Source organism: Thunnus maccoyii, chromosome 20 (genome assembly GCF_910596095.1).
Source record: "Thunnus maccoyii chromosome 20, fThuMac1.1, whole genome shotgun sequence".
NCBI lineage: Eukaryota > Metazoa > Chordata > Actinopteri > Scombriformes > Scombridae > Thunnus > Thunnus maccoyii.
In genome coordinates, this window is record NC_056552.1 from 6,325,375 (window position 1) to 6,340,277 (window position 14,903).

At 41.1% G+C, this 14,903-nt stretch overlaps 1 long non-coding RNA gene across 1 annotated transcript in view; it reads left to right on the forward strand.

Moving 5' to 3' along the window:
* The first annotated feature begins 310 nt into the window (after positions 1-310).
* The window catches only part of LOC121887611, a 115,332-nt gene continuing 100,739 nt past the window's right edge, over positions 311-14,903 (forward strand). The window contains exon 1 of the long non-coding RNA XR_006093005.1: positions 311-1,385. This is a non-coding gene — a long non-coding RNA (uncharacterized LOC121887611). The remainder of the gene's footprint in view (positions 1,386-14,903) is intronic.

The window sequence follows — 14,903 nt, forward strand, 5'->3', positions numbered from 1 at the left end:
GTCGGAATAAAGTACTTAGTTGATTTATGTATTATTATTATTTTTTATTGAGCACAAGTAGAATGTACAGAACAAGATTGGGCATAGTTATAGAGAATGAAGGATGGAAGATTAATGTATCATCATAATAGGCTAATTGTTAATTTTACCTCTTTTTTAAAGTATTTTTTTTATTTCGAACATGTAAAAATTAAAGAAACAGATAAAAACAAATCCAGAATAACAATAAAATTAAATAAACAAGACATAGACAACAAACTCGATAAACAAATTCTCATAAACAACACAAATTAATGACATGTTTGAAAAGGAGGGGGAAGAAGTATACACTTATTTATTTCTACCTCTCTCTCAACTACTCATCCATAAACTCATATTTACAATTTATAAACAAATATCCAAATACTATGTATAACCCCAATACAATTTAACTCAACTCTCTATTCAATAATCGTTTAATTGGCAAATTATTTCAGCACTAATCACAGTTTTATTATCATTCAAAGAAAGACTTGACAACACTGAATCCAATCATGAGAGATCTAATGATCGATTATCGGTTCTATTAACAATTAGTTATTTTCCTGTTTCTCTTGTAGTCTATTGATGACGTGTTATTACAGTATTTAACACCACAGTCGCGTCCCATCATCACCAAATCTGTCATCCCTTATCTAGGCTTCCTAACATCAAGGTGGACTAATCTGTCCTTCCCAAAGGCAGCATGAGGAGGATGAAGAAGAAGAAGAGGAGGAGTAGGAGGATGAGGAGGAGAAGGAGGAGGAGGAGGAGGGAGTAGGCTTCAAGCGCAGTGATGAAGTAGATAAATAAGGAAAGCAGAGGATGTTCCGCATTTCACATCTCAACCGTCCCGACATGTGTTTGTGTGTGTACAGTTTGTGCTTTACAGTGGTGGTCCTGTAGAGAGCGGTAGATAGTTTTAATAAGTGGTCACACAGCAGCACTGCCCTTACTGTACTGTACATAAGCAGAGGGAGGAGCGACCGTGTAGTATTTCTTTTTGGTTCTTTCCCCCTCTGTCTTTGCAGCCCATCCAAACGCTATTGGAAAGCAGCAAGAGAGGAAAAAAAGGGGGGAAACAACAAACTACTCATTTTCACGCAATAGCTTTTGCAGGAAGAAGGAGGGAGATAATTTTTGACGGTACGAGGCGCAGCACCTTTTGGCGGAGGGACCGGGCTCGGAGAGAGAGAGAGAGAGAGAGAAGAGAAGAGAGAGAGGGGGGGACGTGTAGCCATCCAGCGCCGCCGCTACACTTGTGCAGAAACCGGAGGAGCCCCGCTGACCTTCTCCCGCTTCATTTCCGCCTAATGCCCGCATATCCAAGCCGTACTGGTGTCCTGACCGCGTGGGGGTAACCGACGGTAAGTGTCGTTATCGGGCTTCAACCCGGCCCGTCCACAGCGTGGTGTGCATGCAGTTGTTTGGCCGGGGCTAGCCGGAGTAGTGGCCTGGGGGAGGTGGTTTGACAGATCAGATCAGCAGCCAAGGTACACACGGTGTTACAGTACAGCACGGGAGGCAGGATCTAATCTTCTTGGTCTGCAGCCATTCCGCCACAATGTTGTTGACGTATCACTCTGGTTTGCGGTTGTTGTCAATAATAACGCTAACACTGCCGGATATAACTGCACGGCGGTAACGGTCCTGTTTTTGGTGTGTATATAAATGTATATAATTATATAATGCATATATATATACATATGTGTGTGCAGCACTTTGGGGCCTGAACTTGGATTTATGTCTGCTGCACTCTGGCGCGCGCCTTAGTCCAATCGCGCATGCACACGTGCACAGATAGAGTGCAGATAGACTGATCGATAAAGATCACCAGCTATAATACACCCATGATACTCCTATAGGGAGCTTTTAGTGTGTGTTGGTACTCACTATCGATTCAGTTAGCTGACCCTAATTCGGTTTCCCCTCCTCTTTACCTCCTAGAAATGTTGTAGAAGTGACTTTTGAAATGTTTACCGTCACTTTATTTAATAATATAGGTATTATTCTAGTGTTTGTAACCAAACTATACATCTAGATGAAGTATTATAACTAAGGTGAAGCTGTAATGAAAGGGAAACTCACCTAAAGACAGCGTGCATATTCTTGCTTTTTAGGAATACATCCTTTTTGATCATAACACATAATTCATGTATCTCTTGAAATATAGTTTACAATAGACTCTGTGACGCTCAACGCAACACAATAGGGTGTACTTTGTGGGTAAGGCTCAAAAGACAACATTGCCCAGGGAGCTGCCTTGACATGAACGCACTGACTATAAAGGAACTGAGATGCTAATTGTTGCCAAGAAACACTTGAAAAAACACAGCCTCTGACTGACGGCTGACACTGTGAAAATCCCCAAGTGAAAATAATCTCATTGCACGACTGAGCACAACCAGATCATGGATATAATGGTGACATTCTGCGTAGTGTATCTGCAGCTGTTTGTGTGTTTGGAAGCCTTCATCGCCGCATTAGGGCGCTGTAATAATTAAATCACTCAATGTAACCGCTCTGTTCAGAGCCCTCTCAGGCTCCTGATGCTTGCTCGCATTGGTTTTCACAGTAGCATCTTGCACCATCGCTGATAAGGAGTGACAGTGTAAAAGCAGGATGTCAAAGCTGGCCGCAGAAGTCTGCTTCATAGCTGGATGTATGGATTTCCCATCAATATGCTAACAGCAAAAGCTTTCAATAATTTAGACTTTTAGATGTCTTGGCAAACTTTTTAGCTTTAGCAAAGTTTACAGCCCTGTTTCACTGTATATACAGTAAAAAAAACAGCCTTTCTCTATCTACCATCTTATAGAAATTAAACTAGAAACAACAGATGAAGTTAAGCCTGTTTATACCTCCAAAAGCACTCAAATGATAAAAGGCGCCCGGAAGTTTGCATACACCATTAATAATTAGTAATGTTTAAACTGTAGCAGGGACTTTATACAAAAAGTGTGCTACCGGGTGAAACAAAGCTAATGTAAGTCATATCAGCTGGTACTGTAATGCCCCCAGATGCCCACATGTTCATTAATCATTAGCCATGGGTTTAAATCGCAGTGTTCTCTCCCTGGGTTGATTATTAGCTCTGGACAAATCCACCGTTCAAGTATAAACATTTCCTCTAAGGATACGGTTTTAAACAGATCAAGTGTCGGCTGTGAAGAGGGTAAATGATGTGTTTTCTATCAGTAACAAATAGACAAATTCATCCCAAATTTTAGGTGATATTTTTTTCACCCCCCCCCCCCCCCCTCCCCAGTTTTCCCTTTTATTGTAAATAGTTTTCCATGTGTAGTAGGAAGGCGGATAGGAAATGCTGGATTTGCTCCTGACTGAGTGATGTAACAGGATTATACATGAGAGAACACAGAGAAGGTGGTTGGGTGTAGCCCCATGTGACCCGGTCTACATTTTCTCTCTTCTCTTCTCTTCTCTTCTCTTCTCTTCTCCTCTCTCCTTTTCTCTCTTCTCTTTTCTCTTCTCCTCCTCTGTTGGGTTGGTTGGGGCTCCTTTAGGGGGCCAGAGGTGACCTTCTTCAGTCTCTCCCAGCAGCGAGTACCCCAGCGGGCCTCTCTCTTTTTGTGACCCCGTTTCTGTCTGCCTTTCTTCCTGGCCTCCCTCTTCTTTTCCTTTTCCTTCTCGTTCTCTTTTCTCTCCCCCTCCACCCCCCCCCACCCTCTCTCTCCCCCTCTCCTCCTCCCCTCCCCTCCCCCCCACAGCAACCCTCCTCGTCTGCTTCCATCCCCTCCTACTCCCGTCGGTTAGGGCAGCGCCGAATGCTTCGAAACATAGAGCGTTCACTTATATAACCTCGGCTGTGTGCAGCTGATGTCCTTGTCTGTATCTGCTGTATAATGATGTCAGAGCTGTCTAGAGAGGCAGAGGGCATGCTGGGTAGGCCAATATGTCAAGAGCTATTCCTGAACAGAGCGTGGCTAGTGGGTTGATCCTAGGATTTGCCTCCCATTTCCTCCTAGTTTTTGTCTCCCACAATAATTTTTTGGTGTTTAAACGGAGGTCGATGTTGAAACGACTTGACGATACAGAACGTTTGTTTATCCATCCGTCAATTTCGAAGGAACGTGTGAGAATGATGCACATCATTGTAAGGAATGTCCTCGACATGGCAGTAATTGTCCGGAGGGAGAAGCTACATTGTTTGCTCATATGTCAAGCTGAATATACTCAAGACGTTGCTGCCCTGATTTCAATTTTTCTGGCTTTTTCAAACACATAACAATCTCGATCTCAGAGGAAGTAACAACTACAAGTCAATGAAGGTGCTATTTGTAGCTGGTTAGCAGAAGTTAGCATCACATGTTGTGTTTTTTTTCTTCCATAAATGCACATCCTAGACCAGTGGTTCCCAACCTTTTTGGCTTGAGACCCCTTAAAATAAAGCAGATGCTACCTGCGACCCCTTTGTCACATGTTGCATTGTCTTCATTTTGTTCTATTTCAATAACTTTTAGAGGCTCGAGGAGATGAAAGACAGCGATTCACAATAAAAATAGCAAAAGTTTGAGGATTTTCTGTTCTGTTATCTTGTCCCCCTTGTGTGAGGGACCCGGCCCCCTAATTTGGTAACCGCTGTAATAGACTACAATAGAAGGACATGCTTGTTATTCTATTGCCTTTACTTTCTGTTTGACCTCAGCTGACTTCTGCTCATCTATAGAAGCTGGGCCCCAAGGCGCTCCGCTACGTTGCCTGTGTTTTCGCCTATGACTAATTAGATTATAGCACCCATATGCTATAGACTTGTAGGTTTGTTCATAGGATCTATTCAGCCAGGGCCAGTGCAGCCAACCACAAAGTGTCATCTGATCATGATGGGTTTTTTTTTTTTTTTGCACTGAAACTGGGCTAATAGATCGGTGGCACTGTAGAGTTTTAGCTTGTGTTTACAACATACTGCATTTAGATCCATCTTGTCAACAAAACCGTCTGTATCAAAGAGCACTCTGTGTAGAAATATTTGATGCAGTTTATTTTTACTTGAGCAAGTAAATTGGCCTCTTTATGCATGAAGAGACGGCTCAGATGACTGACTGAACATCAGGCGTCTTTGTCTGTTTATGCCTATACGTCGTTATGCATACTGATTAATAGAGTTCAGGCATCAGTAAAATTGTGATGACCTGCTTATTCGGGGGGGGGGGGGGGGGCTGCAGACACTGACTGAAAGCCATCTTCACTTCTCACTTCTGTCCTACTAAATTCAGTTAGTCAGGGCAGCCTGCGGATGGAGTGATAATTCAGTTCAGAAAGGTAAAAGTTTGGTAGCCATGAGATAAGCCGGATAACACAGAACACGCCAGGGTTTATAAGGAAATAAGATAATTTAGCGTGATTGGATTGAGTCCTAATTTGCCCCCCGTCAGTGTGTGTTTTGTGATAACAAAGGTTCAAGATATGGTTTCCGTTTACATTCAGAATGAATACTTTACATTACCTATAATACCGTTTACCAGACTAATCTGTCATAATTTAAAATCTACTGCCGAAATCAAACTCATTGATTTGGATTTTATTGCTTAGAAGTGTTGTGTAATAAGGTTACAATAACAACAGGTCAAAGGTCATATTGCCTGTAGAGTAATATGTTCAGTTTGTGGTGAAAAAGATAAATATGGGCAGTAACTAACTATTATTTCATTATTGATTAGTCTGCTGATTGTTTTCTTGACTCACTGATACATTTTTTTGTCTATAAAATGTCAGAAAATAGAAAAAAAATGCTTGTTGTAATTCAAACATCCAATCCACTGTCCAAAATCCAAAGATATTCACTTTACTATCATGTATGACACAGAAAAGCTTCAAACTCTCATTTGGAGAAGCTGTAATGACTGAATATTTAACATTTTTTTGCTTTAAAAAAATTTGTAAAACAATTATTCAATAAACAAAATGGTTATAATTGACTAATTGTTGCTTCTGGTTCTAATTCTGGTGCAAAAGGTCAAATTTTCATTATTTTCAGTATTGATTAATCTGATGATTATGTCGAAACACGCCCGTCACAGGTCCTCTGAGCACCAGGTGATGTCTTCAGATCGCTTCTTTGTGTCTGACCGACAATCTGAAACCCAAAGATACTCAATGTATGATGCTATAAAACAGAGAAAAGCAGCAAATCCTCACATTTGAGAAGCTGGAACCAGCAGATGTTTAGCATTCTTGTGATAAGTGGATCAAAAAATGCTTTAACATCATTTTATGTCTATTTATTAACTCATCGTTTTCAGCCCTAATTGAATGCAGGGACCGACCGCATGTGCAATCACATGAGATGTAATGAAGTAAAAACATCAGACTCTTCTAAAAGTAGGGCAAATTAGCTGATGTGTGTATATATATATGTGTACTTATATATGTATGAGTAATAATAGGTCATGTGTAATCTCCGTCCTCTCCGCCATGAAGGAAATTCCAAGCTGTTTCCTGCTGAAATATCTGGCGCGCAGAGGACCGAGTACGTCCTCACCGCCACTTCAAACCTCATTAGCCGAGAAGAATGAGGCTAACCTTTCAGTGTGATGTCTGTCGCTGCTTTGAGTTGCATTCAGGGAGCGCGTGAAGCCCCACCGCTGATAAGCATGCTGTCATGGTGAACACGACAAGAGATTATCAGTGTGCTCTGCACCGGTCTTCGCACAGACCGCTGGGGGGTCCTGCTGTCTTCGAGATACTGTAACATCACACAAACACACTCGCCGACACATGACATCAGATGTCAGCCAAGTTTGTGGCTTCCTATCGGTGTTGTGTGTTTTCCCCTCCCTTTCGCCTTCTCGTAGTAGGTTAGGTTTCGTTTTATTCTTTTGGTGTGTGTTTTTTTTTTTTCAGTTGTTTCTGTTGAGCAGTGGTTTCCATGCCGATGGTTGTCTTCTCTATTTCTCTGCCTCTCTGCCTCTCTGTGGCCCTCTAAGCCAGCCTTTGCTCCAGCAGCTTCAAAATCACCAGGGAAAATAATAACTTGCAAAAAAAAAAAAAAAAAGGCCTTTTATTGGCCAGAGAGAGCAGTGAGGCTGTTTTACACAGCCGCACTTCTCTCTTATTAATACCAGTCATCTTGGCTCTGCCCGGGTACAACCGGGGCCACTCACAACTGGCTTTTCATCAACGGGAATACTTGGCATGGCGGCCCGTGAGGTTTATTTTTGCCAGGGTGAAGCGGAGCACTTTACGAGGAGGACATTTTGCTGGCACTGAGCTGTTTTCACTCCCTCTCCCTCTCTCTCTCTCTCTCTCTCTCTCTCTCTGAGAGCTGCTGCGATTTACGCAGTGGAATAGAAAATTAAGTCACTACACATTTGTAGACATGTAAAACAAGCGATTCCCACGATAGTAAAGTTGCTGCTTTTTCTTTTGTGTCATAAACACCGAGGCGTTTTTGGCGTTCGTAGGGATTCCCTTCATGTGGATTTGAGATTTAACTGGCAATAACAATTTCAGTATCTGAGCCCTCGGGGCAGAAGATAATCAGTTTATAATCGTAGAGTTCCCGAGAGGAATTAATGTGTGTGATTATGAGTTGGGTTTCTACTGTATGTGGGCATGAGAGACGAGGGAATTGAAAATTAAAGTAATAAAAAAAATAATTGGAGATTTACACTAAAGTGAGGACAGTTTTGTTTTTGCAGATGCAGTGTTGGATTATTGGGTGTGTGCTGGGTAAGCCTGTACATACAGAACATACAGACACACATAGATCAGGGCTGTAAACGATGCTTTTCATTATCAGTTAAACTGCCAGTTAGTCTTTCACTTAATTGATTAATGACCGGGGTAATAAAACCTCAGAAAATAAGGAAGAATGGCCATTTCAAGTTCCTAGAGTCCAAGGCTACATCTTCAAAGGGTTTTTTTTTTTTTTTTGGTCCGACTAACACTCTAAAACCCCAAGATGTTCAATTTGTAATGGTTTAAAAGAGAGAAAATCCTCACAATTGAGAAGCTGGAAGCAGAGAATGTTTGGTATTTTGGCTCGCAGTTCTAGTATGTACACTACATTTTATAGTACTGCATATTTGCTGTGTTGTGTGTGTATATATATATATAGTAGACAAATAGTCAAAGCACTTCCTTAAGGTAGAGGAAAGCGTGACTGATGATTAAGTGTTAAAACGCAGCACGTGATAAGATGTAAAGGAACAAATCTTACACGTTATCTGCTGAGGTAATGAATGACTCTTGAGCAAAGAGATGCTTATAAAACCCCCACCATTACAATTTTGGCAGAGACCCAAATCCCAGCGCGTCTATTGTGCTCTTCAGACATGCACCGTTCACACAGGTCATCATTTCACTACTGTAAGGGGAGAAAAAAAAGAGTCAGAATGATTTGACCCTTTTATAACACCCCATCAGAGTAACTTTGATGCTTTTCTTTTCTTTCTTCTTCTTCTCTGCTGCTGTAAATAAAACTTTTTTTTTTTTCCTCTTTCGCTGCTTAAATACCTCTCAGATGTCCCTGATTTTTTTTGGGGGGGGGGGGGGCTGAACAAAAGGTTGGCTACGGAGAAGCAAAGCAGCGAGTTTTATTGCTCCCTGTTTTGTATTCCGTCATGCTCGAGGAAACTCGGATGGACCCGTTCCAACGCCTGATGGTTTGGCAAGCTTTTACAAAACTCCACCTCTTGATCGTTATATTTTTTTTGTTTGTTTGTTTGTTTGTTTGTTTGCTTTATTGGGATCGGGTTTAAAGCCATAACTTACGCCAGACACCTACTTTTGCATAATAACAAGACAGAAATAAAGACCTCAGAATAAAAACATGTAGACCTCTTAACTCCAGACGACGGGGGGATTGAATGAATGAATGTGCTTGTTCTGCTGCATCTTGCACCTTATTATAACAGTGCAAGTATTGTGTATCTTAATAACATATCTGTACTGGTAATGCCTTTTATAAATAGGCTTAGAATAAAAGCTTTATTATAGGAGAGGTTCACAATTTTTCTGCCTTGAAACATTAGTCAGGAGGCCATCCCCTCCGATAAAAAGTCACAATTTTTAAAAGATATTAACTATATCTGACTAATTTGGACGTGTCAGTGCTCCTCTGGTCACCTGATCATTTGTTTCAGGACAGATTTGAGAAATTGGGAACCTGTCCTTTAAGGTTTTAACAGCAGGTCGATTCTTCTGAGCTGTTCTCCTCAGTCGGAGAAGTTGCCCCAGATTTTAGTCACATGTCTGGCGTTCACAGTAGTCGAGTCAGAACCTTTTCTCACTGCGGCAACAAGTGTGTGTGTGTGTGTGTGTGTGTGTGTGTGTGTGTGTGTGTGCGAGACAGAGTGAGATATTCCCCTGTCTGACGAATTAGACTTTGGTTTATGTTATGACTGTCTGTGAGGTTAAAGATCACTTCAGAGTTTAGTTGGGCTTCTTTGAAGTGTGTCTGCTCTGTTATTGCCCACCAAGCTTTCTTTCTTTCTTTTTTTTTTTTTTTTGTTAAATTTTTTTTTTTTGTTTGAGGAAACTTTTTCTTTTTCTGACATAAAAGTGCCTTGAAGTCGGAAATCATTGGTACGCTGAGGGTTACATGTATTTTCCCCTCCTCGTGTGCATATCGCATTTTGACATTGAAAGTGAAGTCGGGCCGCTTGGCGAGCGGGGCCGGTGCATCTGTTGAAGGAATCACCAACAGCTGGGTCCCCTTCCTGTGTGTGTGTGTGTGTGTGTGTGTGTGTGTGTGTGTGTGCACGTTAGAGAGAGAGAGAGAGAGAGAGAGAGAGAGAGAGAGTAGTAGTTTGGGTATAATAATGATGGTGGCGGAAATCGTCTGCCATTATATTACAGCGGCAGGTGGGAACGATGCGGTTTTTTGTGAAAGGGGCACGTTGGTAACAGGAAACCCATAGTGAGTCACCTTTTTGACAGTTTGTTGACTCCGATGCCAAAACTTGCTTGTGATTAATCTCCTGTTATTTGTCATCTTCTCGTGATTATTATCTCCAGTTCCTGCACCCTCACACACGCTGGCACACCAGTCACTTTGATTCATCAGTTGAGACCGTTATTTTTTTTTTCCCTCTATATATATATATATAGTTTTTCTTTTTACAATAACTGTGATTAACATGAATTTTGAGCTTTTATCATGTGGTTTTTGAATACTTATGAATGGATATTTGTGTGTATATATATATAAATATATATATATATATATATATATATATATATATATATATATATATATATATATAAATATAAATATATATATATATATATATATATATATATATTTATAGGGCTGCAACTAACTTTTTCAAATGGTGAAAACCCCAAGATGACGTCTTCACATGTCTCATTTCCTCTGACCAACAGTCGGAAACACGAAGAGTTTCCATTTACTATCAATGATGAAAGATAAGAAAGTTAAAAAATATTCACATTTGAGTAGCTGGAACCGGAGAATTGTGGCGTTTTTTTCTTTGAAAAATGATTTAAAGTAGTTGATTAATCGACTTGGGCTAATTGTAGCAGCTCTACGGGGCTGTGACTAATGATTATTTCCATTATTAATTAATCTGTTGATTTTCTCGATTAATCGATTAGTTGTTTGATCCTTAAAATGTCAGAAAACGGTGAAAAATGTTAATGATGACGCCCTCAAACAGCCCGCAAGCCAAAAATATTCAGTTTCCTGTCATAGAAGACTAAAGAAACCAGAGAGTTTCATGTAAGAAGCTGAATCAGAGAAACGCTCTTCTTCTTCCAAAAAAAAAATGACTCAAAACGATCATTTATCAAAATAGTTGGCAGCTACAGTAACAGGTTAACCAGCTAATCATCGCAGCGCTTCAATTCCAGATCAAAATAAGCGATAAAAAAGAGTCGATGCTCATTTCGGGCCCATGGCTTTGTAGTTGCGGCTGTGTGGGCTGCGTCGGTACCGTCTTTCAGTATGAACACGACACTGACGTTCACCCATCAACCGCAGCACTTCACAGACACAGTTCACCTGCAAAATGCTGCTAAAAGGGGCAAAGTGACCTTTTTTTTTTTTTTTTTTAATCCGAAGCAACTCTGCAGGCTTCACTTGCTGATGCTCGCCGTCTATATGGATTTAATCTCTTTAACCTTTTATTAAAAACCCCATGGTGGCTCAAAAGCACAGGCCTTTATTGATTTATTTTTATATTTATATTACATATAGAGCCTCTTAGATGCTTTTCTTTGTCATATTGGAGAGTTAACTTGAATGTCTTTGGGGTTTGGACTAAAGGTTGAATAAAACCAGCAATTTGTCAGCTTGGGATGTTTTAAACGATAATGTTTTTCATAGATAAACTTTCTGTTGCTCGAGGAAATAAACAGCAGATTAAAAGATAATGAAAATAATCATTAGTTGCAGCCGTATTTATATGATACTGTCAGGCGGCGTGGAAGAAGATGATTTCTCCGACCGTAAAGCTACTTCAGGGAAAAAGGGGAAAACTGAATTTTAGGAGGTTTAATAATTAAAAAGTGCTGCTATTCCCTAATAATAAGCTATTATTGATATGAACAGCATGTAATTCAAATATCAGTGGTTATTCTTTTCACACAAGGGGGCTGCAAATTTGTTTTAATCATGGGAATAATTGCGTTGTGGAAGGTGTAAGTGAGGGAAATTTGTTCAGGTCTGGGTGTGACACTCGAAATAATTAAAAAAAAAATGTAAAACTGCTGCTCTGTGTGTTGGCAGCCTGCCTTTAAAAGAAACAATCAAATGTAATTAAATCCTCATTTTCAAGAAGGCTGCTGCAGAACAGCAGCGCAGGGCCGGTCTGCTGCTTATGAACGCTCTGTAATTAAGACTTTAAGTACTTGAAGTACTAGTTTGGGAGGAATGTGAGGTATTTAAACAATAATTAACCTAACACTAGAAGATCACAAAATCCCTCATATTACACACAACCTAAACGGGCTTTGCTCCGCATTTTACCCGACCCTGTGTTTTCACTTTATTTGCTCTAAAGGATGTTTTAAAACAGGCGCTGGAGAGCCGGGGGAGTGTGTTTCATCTCTACCTGTTAGCTTTAGTTTCAGTGTTACCTGCTAGCCAAGTAGAGAGGGATGGAGAGCCACGCACTGGGAGGTCCAGAATGCCAACTTAATGCCAAGCGCCCTGAGGCTGTGTGTGTGCATCTGTGTGTGCATGCATTTGTCTTTGTAAAAGGATCGAGAGAGACTTGCTGATCTGGCAGAAGTGCACATTCCTCATCTGAGTTGTCTCAACTGCAGCCAATCAACAAAAAGCATACAGTAAGCGCAAGTGTGGCACAAGTCCATGCAGTTTTCTTCCTGAAAGTAACACCTCTTTTTTTTTTTTTTTTTACATGCTTGCATGTGTTGGCAAGTTGTAAGAGCTGTGTTGCATGTTAATGCTCATGTGTGCATATTTATATATATATACATATATATATATAGATGCTTTTATGTTTGCATGTGTGTGGGTATGTGCAAGGCTGTTTGTGTGAGCATGGTATTTCTGCAGTGCCTCCATATGTTTGGTGTAGAGGACACAGGGCAGCTCATGTTTCCCTCAACATAGCTGGCCCGGATAGCAGGAAACTCAATAGGCAAAGTGTGAGGCAATCACTCTGTGATTAGTGCACACCGCCGCTCTGCAGCAGCAGCAACAGCAGCAGCAGCAGCAGCTTTTGGGCCCGACGAAGCTGGACACAGAAATTCAGGGAAAAGTTGCATGCGAGCTTTGCACACCAGCACTGTCACTCATGCGGCTGATAATGCATGCACGTACGAACGCACGTTCACACCCGCACATCTAAAAGCGCACGCGTTCGCGAACACATGCAGGCAGCCATTCTCAGTTAAAGATGTTATCAGTCGGGCTTTCACAGATCACTACCTTATGGAGAACACATCTTGCATTAGACACTCAGGTTTGTGCAGTACTGTACATAGGAATATACACAAAAGCACTAATGGTTCATTTTTCACCCGGCCGGCTCCCCCTGTCAGTACAGCTCTGTCTAAACTGTCTCCAGTCAGTGTTTAATGCTGTGTGCCCCAACAACTGTTTGTTGACTTTGTTTAATGCAAGATGACACTGAGTGGAGCAAAATGCTGCCAACAGTCCCATATGACTTTAACAGCTTCCAGTATCTAAACAAGCATTTGTCAAATTTGTCATTAACGACAATGGAATGTTTTTCAGTTATTTATAATTAGTGGGAATGACTTTGACGTGCTGGTATTATAGCATGATGATATAAAGAATATTATTTCATTTGATTGTTGACAAATAGAGAGAATGAGTATATTTATAGCAGGCTGCTGGACTGTTTTGTTCAACTCAGAAAATAACACAGTGTACATTGTCCGACCCTGGACATGCATTTACGGATGCAAATTAGCGATTGTTCATTGTTATCTGATCACAAACACTTATTAACATCTTCATGAGAGGGAAATTGAAAACGTCACAAGTAGTTTAGATTTAAAAGTCTCGTGTTCTCAAGCAAACACAATGTTTTTTTTGCAATTTAATGCATATTTTTGTTGGAAGGACTGAGACTTTGTCTAAATTTGGTGTGAAAATGAACAGTCAAAATAATCAAATTGGCTTGCGGAGTATTTGGAGAAGATTCGGCTGGACGGGGGCCCGGCGGGGGGTGACTTACGAGGCTGACAAGCGGGCCGGGCCCTGAGAGGAGAGCTCCAAATGTTGGTTGTGTTCTTTCTCTCAGTCGCGTCCCTGACCCTTGCCCAGGTTGGACGGGCTCCAGCTGTCCCCAGAGTGAGCTCTCTCCCTACTTTCACATCTGTAGTCCTCTCCTGTGCCAAGGCAGGCGCATGGACCCTACTGACCCTCTATTCATGTTTGTGTGCGAGTGAGAGAGAGAGAGAAAGAGAGAGAGAGAGAGAGAGAGAGTGTGGGGGAGATGTAAACATCAGAGCGAAGAATTAGCATTAATGGAGAGATGGTGCACGGATCATGTGTTGGACAGCGAGTTAATGTACAGTCTGCGTGCGACTATTCGTGTGGGTATCATGTGAAAGTACTGTATATATTTACAGTCCATTGCTTCCCCTTGTTATTCCTGTGTGTATATATATATGTGTGTGTGTGTGTGTGTGTGTTCGAAGCACGAGTGTGTGCGCGCAGTCCCTTATCTGACACCGGGGGATTAGCTGACCGAAGGCAACCCCTGGTCTCCTCTACCCTCTGCCTGCTGTAGTCTTTCCCCTTGTTTTTCCACAGATTGTCACTTAAGCGTGTCTGCTCGGCTACTGTGAAACCGCGCTACTGTTGCGGCTACTGTACATTAACTTAAAAGATTATTCCGGCTGTTTTGCATGGCTTAGCCCATTAACTACTAAATTGCGTATTCTTGATGTTACTGTTAATCATTGAGGATTCAAGGTTTCCGACCTTCTAGGCAGCCGTTTGTTTCCATTCATTTCAGTATGATTTTTAAAAGGTGAGGTCACTCACGTTACAAAAAAAAAAAACATATTTTCTTACTTAACTCTGGAGGAGCCAAGCAGATAGTTTGGTTTATTTGATCATTTTTTTTCCATTAAGGTTTTTATTATACATAATATATACAAATGCAAAAGAACAAAGTTAACAAAATAAAACAAAACAGATGAAGAAAAGAACCCGACAGCACAGACCAACCAAGATGGCAGCCTCAGAGAGGACGTATCATTTCCAGGTTTGTCTTTATATTCTGGGGCTTTACTGGAACATCTGTATTATTTACAGTTCAAAAAACTGCTTATTTATCTTATACAGGCTCTTTATGCAGCCTCTCAGTTTAGCCTCTGTCTGAAACAGGCCGTTTTAGCTCCTGTCTCTTTAAGGCCTCGCTCTGTTCTGATTGGCCAGCTTCCAGCGGCTCTGGAGGCTT